At 43.2% G+C, this 7,500-nt stretch overlaps 4 non-coding genes across 4 annotated transcripts; all 4 read right to left on the bottom strand.

Moving 5' to 3' along the window:
• Positions 1–1,240: 1,240 nt before the first annotated feature.
• Positions 1,241–1,313, bottom strand: TRNAT-UGU (transfer RNA threonine (anticodon UGU)). The gene has a single exon. It is a non-coding gene; the product is annotated as a tRNA-Thr (tRNA).
• Positions 1,314–3,076: 1,763 nt separating this feature from the next.
• Positions 3,077–3,149, bottom strand: TRNAT-UGU (transfer RNA threonine (anticodon UGU)). The gene has a single exon. It is a non-coding gene; the product is annotated as a tRNA-Thr (tRNA).
• A 1,753-nt stretch (positions 3,150–4,902) lies between these two features.
• On the bottom strand, positions 4,903–4,975 carry TRNAT-UGU (transfer RNA threonine (anticodon UGU)). The gene has a single exon. It is a non-coding gene; the product is annotated as a tRNA-Thr (tRNA).
• Positions 4,976–6,728: 1,753 nt separating this feature from the next.
• Positions 6,729–6,801, bottom strand: TRNAT-UGU (transfer RNA threonine (anticodon UGU)). Its single transcript has one exon. It is a non-coding gene; the product is annotated as a tRNA-Thr (tRNA).
• Positions 6,802–7,500: the final 699 nt, after the last annotated feature.

Genomic DNA, 7,500 nt, shown 5'->3' with positions numbered 1-7,500 from the left:
CCATGCGTATTGCTTGCGAGACGCTGTTGTAGTTAGAAAAGGGCTATGAGCCCCGTCCATTTCACGCTGGTGTCTTTTATTGGTTCGTGGGCTTCCCTGTTAAAATCTGCTTGCTTTCGTTAGTGGAAGGCATGCATACGTCATGCCTTTACCGGTGGTTAGCCCTCCTTGAGCGCAGCGACCAAGTACTTAAAACATAGGAGGCTCGCTGTTTTCCATCTGGTTTGTGGACTACTTTTTCTCTTTTTTTCACAGCACGATCTCGTTTGACAGAAGTCGAGCTCATTGCATGACATCGACCCTGTTACATAATTAATTGAACTTTTGCCGGTTACATAGATAATTGCACTTTTGCCGATAGGTTTCAATATGAGTGAACTGTAGCAGCGCGATTGCGCTCATTATTTACATTTAATGAGTCAAGAAAAGTCTAATTGGGAGTTTACAACTGCTAATAGCTCTATCTCGGAGAAATGCCAGACCAGTTGTATTGCAAGTGCTTGTTTACTCTTTGTATCTGTTCTGCAAATTGCAGCACACCACATGCAAAGAGGCAGTAACATGGAGAAATAAAGACATCTGTTCTCCTTACACCAGCCTCGGGGAGGCGCACCATTGTGGCACAAAACCATGACTGTATGTTTTTGTAAACATGGGTTTACATAAAAATCCATGCGTGGATTTGCAAGAAAACCATGTACCACCTGTGGAACACCTACCTGGCGCAAAGTAAAGCATGGCAGAGCAAGGTGCTGTGTGCTGTTACTTTTTCTTAACATGTGCATGGCTTTGTAAATACCAAAAAACGAATTGTGTTAATGCTGCATCGAAAAAGTGATGCAACCCGATGAAAAATCTGTTTAAACATTGGCCTAAATGTACACTTAAATTCCGGACCCGAAAAAAAGAACAAGTTAAAATCTCACAGTGAAATCAGGATGATATTTAAAAAATGACATGTGCATTGGAAAGGACGTGGCTGAAGGGGCACCAAAGCCAACGACCAAGTCAAGAATGATATTTTGGGATGTCACACTCTAAACATCCCCCATACTCACACAAGTCAATTGTATGACCCTGTAGGAGTCTTGTGTTTGTCATTCCACTGACACTGTGTGTAATGCCCCCCGTTCTTGCGTGCTTTGCCCTGTGTCGCCTTTGTTTTTCTATCTTGAAAAGAATATTTGTAGTGAGGCTCCCCAATGAACTAAAAAGTGTTGTTAAATCCAAAATGTTTGTGAGGCCCCAGTGAGATTTGAACTCACGACCCCTGGTTTACAAGACCAGTGCTCTAACCCCTGAGGTATGAAGCCAGGAGCTTGGCAGGAAGCCGTGCTGAGGACTATATGAAGGAGCAAAGCATACCTGCGTTACAATGGAATCAGCAGGAGAGAGGATTGTGTGAGTCTGAGAAAGAAAAGGGGCATAGCTTCAAACCTGAATCTGGCATAGCTTTCCAAGGCTACTATTGCCAGTGTTTGTGTATTTTAAAAAGGAAGTAAATTTGTATCCTTTCAAGGAGTACATCTATGGGTGCAGATTTGCTACTTTTTTGGTAAACTGATCACTAATTGGAATATTTAGAAAGAAGGGACGCAGTGCAGCACAGCGAGCAAAGTTCCTTTGTGCGTCACTCGAAGAGAGCAGAACTGAGACATATCTTCACAGAAATGCTGCAGTTCTTCTCTTTGTCTATGCAAAGGTGCACTTCGGGCTGCCTTGAGTGCAAGGGTATCTGCCTTATGTTCAGGAGAGCTGATGTGCATAAAGGGATATCTTCCTCCAACTATCATAGGAGATTTTTTAGAGTCAAGCCTGCGCTAGAATGCGCTTGCGCATGCGTATTGCTTGCGAGACGCTGTTGTAGTTAGAAAAGGGCTAGGAGCCCCGTCCATTTCACGTTGGTGTCTTTCATTGGTTCGTGGGATTCCCTGTTAAAATCTGCTTGCTTTCGTTAGTGGAAGGCATGCAATCGTCATGCCTTTTCCGATGGTTAGCGCTCCTTGAGCGCAGCGACCAAGTACTGAAAACATAGGAGGCTCGCTGTTTTCCATCTGGTTTGTGGACTACTTTTTCTCTTTTTTTTCACAGCACAATCTCATTTGACAGAAGTCGAGCTCATTGCATGACATCAACCCTGTTACATAATTAATTGAACATTTGCCGGTTACATAGATAATTGCACTTTTGCCGATAGGTTTCAATATGAGTGAACTGTAGCAGCGCGATGGCGCTCATTATTTACATTTAATGAGTCAAGAAAAGTCTGGTTGGGAGTTTACAACTGCTAATAGCTCTATCTCGGAGAAATGCCAGACATGTTGTATTGCAAGTGCTTGTTTACTCTTTGTATCTGTGCTGCAAATTGTAGCACACCGCATGCAAAGAGGCAGTGACATGGAGAAATAAAGACATCTGTTCGCCTTACACCAGCCTCGGGTAGGCGCAACATTGTGGCACAAAACCATGACTGTATGTTTTTGTAAATATGGGTTTACATCAAAATCCATGTGTGGATGTATGAGAAAAACATGTACCACCCGTGGAACACCTACCTGACGCAAAGTAAAGCATGGCAGAGCAAGGTGCTGTGTGCTGTTACCTTTTCTTAACATGTGCATGGCTTTGTAAAAACCAAAAAACGAATTGTGTTAATGCTGCATTGAAAAAGTGATGCAACCCGATGCAAAATCGGTTTAAACATGGCCCTAAATATACACTTACATTCCGGACCCGAAAAAAAGAACAATTTAAAATCTCACAGTGAAATCAGGATGATATTAAAAAAATTACATGTGCATTGGAAAGGACGTGGCTGAAGGGGCACCAAAGCCAACGACCAAGTCAAGAATGATATTTTGGGATGTCACACTCTAAACATCCCCCATACTCACACAAGTCAATTGTATGACCCTGTAGGAGTCTTGTGTTTGTCATTCCACTGACACTGTGTGCAATGCCCCCCGTTCTTACGTGCTTTGCCCTGTGTCGCCTTTGTTTTTTTACCTTGAAAATAATATTTGTAGTGAGGCTCCCCAATGAACTAAAAAGTGTTGTTAAATTCTAAATGTTTGTGAGGCCCCAGTGAGATTTTGACTCACGACCCCTGGTTTACAAGACCAGTGCTCTAACCCCTGAGCTATGGAGCCAGGAGCTTGTCAGGATGCCGTGCTGGGGACTATATGAAGGAGCAGAGCATACCTGAGTTACAATGGAATCAGCAGGAGAGAGGATTGTGTGAGTCTGAGAAAGAAAAGGGGCATAGCTTCAAACCTGAATCTGGCATAGCTTTCCAAGGCTACTATTGCCAGTGTTTGTGTATTTTAAAAAGGTAGTAAATTTGTATTCTTTCAAGGAGTACATCTGCAGATTTGCTACTTTTTTGGTAAACTGATCACTAATTGGAATATTTAGAAAGAAGGGACGCAGTGCAGCACAGCGAGCAAAGTTCCTTTGTGCGTCACTCGAAGAGAGCAGAACTGAGACATATCTTCACAGAAATGGTGCAGTTCTGCTCTTTGTCTATGCAAAGGTGCACTTCGGGCTGCCTTGAGTGCAAGGGTATCTGCCTTATGTTCAGGAGAGCTGATGTGCATAAAGGGATATCTTCCTCCAACTATCATAGGAGATTTTTTAGAGTCAAGCCTGCGCTAGAATGCGCTTGCGCATGCGTATTGCTTGGGAGACGCTGTTGTAGTTAGAAAAGGGCTAGGAGCCCCGTCCATTTCACGTTGGTGTCTTTCATTGGTTCGTGGGCTTCCCTGTTAAAATCTGCTTGCTTTCGTTAGTGGAAGGCATGCATACGTCATGCCTTTTCCGGTGGTTAGCCCTCCTTGAGCGCAGCGACCAAGTACTGAAAACAAAGGAGGCTCGCTGTTTTCCATCTGGTTTGTGGACTATTTTTTCTCTTTTTTTTCACAGCACAATCTCGTTTGACAGAAGTCGAGTTCATTGCATGACATCAACCCTGTTACATAATTAATTGAACTTTTGCCGGTTACATAGATAATTGCACTTTTGCCGATAGGTTTCAATATGAGTGAACTGTAGCAGCGCGATCGCGCTCATTATTTACATTTAATGAGTCAAGAAAAGTCTGGTTGGGAGTTTACAACTGCTAATAGCTCTATCTCGGAGAAATGCCAGACATGTTGTATTGCAAGTGCTTGTTTACTCTTTGTATCTGCAAATTGTAGCACACCACATGCAAAGAGGCAGTGACATGGAGAAATAAAGACATCTGTTCGCCTTACACCAGCCTCGGGTAGGCGCAACATTGTGGCACAAAACCATGACTGTATGTTTTTGTAAATATGGGTTTACATCAAAATCCATGTGTGGATGTACAAGAAAACCATGTACCACATGTGGAACACCTACCTGACGCAAAGTAAAGCATGGCAGAGCAAGGTGCTGTGTGCTGTTACTTTTTCTTAACATGTGCATGGCTTTGTAAATACCAATAAACGAATTTTGTTAATGCTGCATCGAAAAAGTGATGCAACCCGATGAAAAATCTGTTTAAACAAGGGCCTAAATGTACACTTCAATTCCGGACCCGAAAAAAAGAACAAGTTAAAATCTCACAGTGAAATCAGGATGATATTTAAAAAACTGACATGTGCATTGGAAAGGACGTGGCTGAAGGGGCACCAAAGCCAATGACCAAGTCAAGAATGATATTTTGGGATGTCACACTCTAAACATCCCCCATACTCACACAAGTCAATTGTATGACCATGTAGGAGTCTTGTGTTTGTCATTCCACTGACACTGTGTGCAATGCCCCCCGTTCTTACGTGCTTTGCCCTGTGTCGCCTTTGTTTTTTTACCTTGAAAAGAATATTTGTAGTGAGGCTCCCCAATGAACTAAAAAGTGTTGTTAAATTCTAAATGTTTGTGAGGCCCCAGTGAGATTTTGACTCACGACCCCTGGTTTACAAGACCAGTGCTCTAACCCCTGAGCTATGGAGCCAGGAGCTTGTCAGGATGCCGTGCTGGGGACTATATGAAGGAGCAGAGCATACCTGAGTTACAATGGAATCAGCAGGAGAGAGGATTGTGTGAGTCTGAGAAAGAAAAGGGGCATAGCTTCAAACCTGAATCTGGCATAGCTTTCCAAGGCTACTATTGCCAGTGTTTGTGTATTTTAAAAAGGTAGTAAATTTGTATTCTTTCAAGGAGTACATCTGCAGATTTGCTACTTTTTTGGTAAACTGATCACTAATTGGAATATTTAGAAAGAAGGGACGCAGTGCAGCACAGCGAGCAAAGTTCCTTTGTGCGTCACTCGAAGAGAGCAGAACTGAGACATATCTTCACAGAAATGGTGCAGTTCTGCTCTTTGTCTATGCAAAGGTGCACTTCGGGCTGCCTTGAGTGCAAGGGTATCTGCCTTATGTTCAGGAGAGCTGATGTGCATAAAGGGATATCTTCCTCCAACTATCATAGGAGATTTTTTAGAGTCAAGCCTGCGCTAGAATGCGCTTGCGCATGCGTATTGCTTGGGAGACGCTGTTGTAGTTAGAAAAGGGCTAGGAGCCCCGTCCATTTCACGTTGGTGTCTTTCATTGGTTCGTGGGCTTCCCTGTTAAAATCTGCTTGCTTTCGTTAGTGGAAGGCATGCATACGTCATGCCTTTTCCGGTGGTTAGCCCTCCTTGAGCGCAGCGACCAAGTACTGAAAACAAAGGAGGCTCGCTGTTTTCCATCTGGTTTGTGGACTATTTTTTCTCTTTTTTTTCACAGCACAATCTCGTTTGACAGAAGTCGAGTTCATTGCATGACATCAACCCTGTTACATAATTAATTGAACTTTTGCCGGTTACATAGATAATTGCACTTTTGCCGATAGGTTTCAATATGAGTGAACTGTAGCAGCGCGATCGCGCTCATTATTTACATTTAATGAGTCAAGAAAAGTCTGGTTGGGAGTTTACAACTGCTAATAGCTCTATCTCGGAGAAATGCCAGACATGTTGTATTGCAAGTGCTTGTTTACTCTTTGTATCTGCAAATTGTAGCACACCACATGCAAAGAGGCAGTGACATGGAGAAATAAAGACATCTGTTCGCCTTACACCAGCCTCGGGTAGGCGCAACATTGTGGCACAAAACCATGACTGTATGTTTTTGTAAATATGGGTTTACATCAAAATCCATGTGTGGATGTACAAGAAAACCATGTACCACATGTGGAACACCTACCTGACGCAAAGTAAAGCATGGCAGAGCAAGGTGCTGTGTGCTGTTACTTTTTCTTAACATGTGCATGGCTTTGTAAATACCAATAAACAAATTTTGTTAATGCTGCATCGAAAAAGTGATGCAACCCGATGAAAAATCTGTTTAAACAAGGGCCTAAATGTACACTTCAATTCCGGACCCGAAAAAAAGAACAAGTTAAAATCTCACAGTGAAATCAGGATGATATTTAAAAAACTGACATGTGCATTGGAAAGGACGTGGCTGAAGGGGCACCAAAGCCAATGACCAAGTCAAGAATGATATTTTGGGATGTCACACTCTAAACATCCCCCATACTCACACAAGTCAATTGTATGACCCTGTAGGAGTCTTGTGTTTGTCATTCCACTGACACTGTGTGCAATGCCCCCCGTTCTTACGTGCTTTGCCCTGTGTCGCCTTTGTTTTTTTATCTTGAAAAGAATATTTGTAGTGAGGCTCCCCAATGAACTAAAAAGTGTTGTTAAATCCAAAATGTTTGTGAGGCCCCAGTGAGATTTTGACTCACGACCCCTGGTTTACAAGACCAGTGCTCTAACCCCTGAGCTATGGAGCCAGGAGCTTGTCAGGATGCCGTGCTGGGGACTATATGAAGGAGCAGAGCATACCTGAGTTACAATGGAATCAGCAGGAGAGAGGATTGTGTGAGTCTGAGAAAGAAAAGGGGCATAGCTTCAAACCTGAATCTGGCATAGCTTTCCAAGGCTACTATTGCCAGTGTTTGTGTATTTTAAAAAGGTAGTAAATTTGTATTCTTTCAAGGAGTACATCTGCAGATTTGCTACTTTTTTGGTAAACTGATCACTAATTGGAATATTTAGAAAGAAGGGACGCAGTGCAGCACAGCGAGCAAAGTTCCTTTGTGCGTCACTCGAAGAGAGCAGAACTGAGACATATCTTCACAGAAATGGTGCAGTTCTGCTCTTTGTCTATGGAAAGGTGAACTTCGGGCTGCCTTGAGTGCAAGGGTATCTGCCTTATGTTCAGGAGAGCTGATGTGCATAAAGGGATATCTTCCTCCAACTATCCTAGGAGATTTTTTAGAGTCAAGCCTGCGCTAGAATGCGCTTGCGCATGCGTATTGCTTGCGAGATGCTGTAGTAGTTAGAAAAGGGCTAGGAGCCCCGTCCATTTCACGTTGGTGTCTTTCATTGGTTCGTGGGCTTCCCTGTTAAAATCTGCTTGCTTTCGTTAGTGGAAGGCATGCATACGTTATGCCTTTTCCGGTGGTTAGCCCTCCTTGAGCGCAGCGACC

This window comes from Pleurodeles waltl, unplaced genomic scaffold (assembly GCF_031143425.1).
Source record: "Pleurodeles waltl isolate 20211129_DDA unplaced genomic scaffold, aPleWal1.hap1.20221129 scaffold_39, whole genome shotgun sequence".
Taxonomy (NCBI): Eukaryota; Metazoa; Chordata; class Amphibia; order Caudata; family Salamandridae; genus Pleurodeles; species Pleurodeles waltl.
The sequence above is the reverse complement of the archived record's forward strand: the minus strand, read 5'-3'. Positions and strand labels throughout refer to the sequence as shown.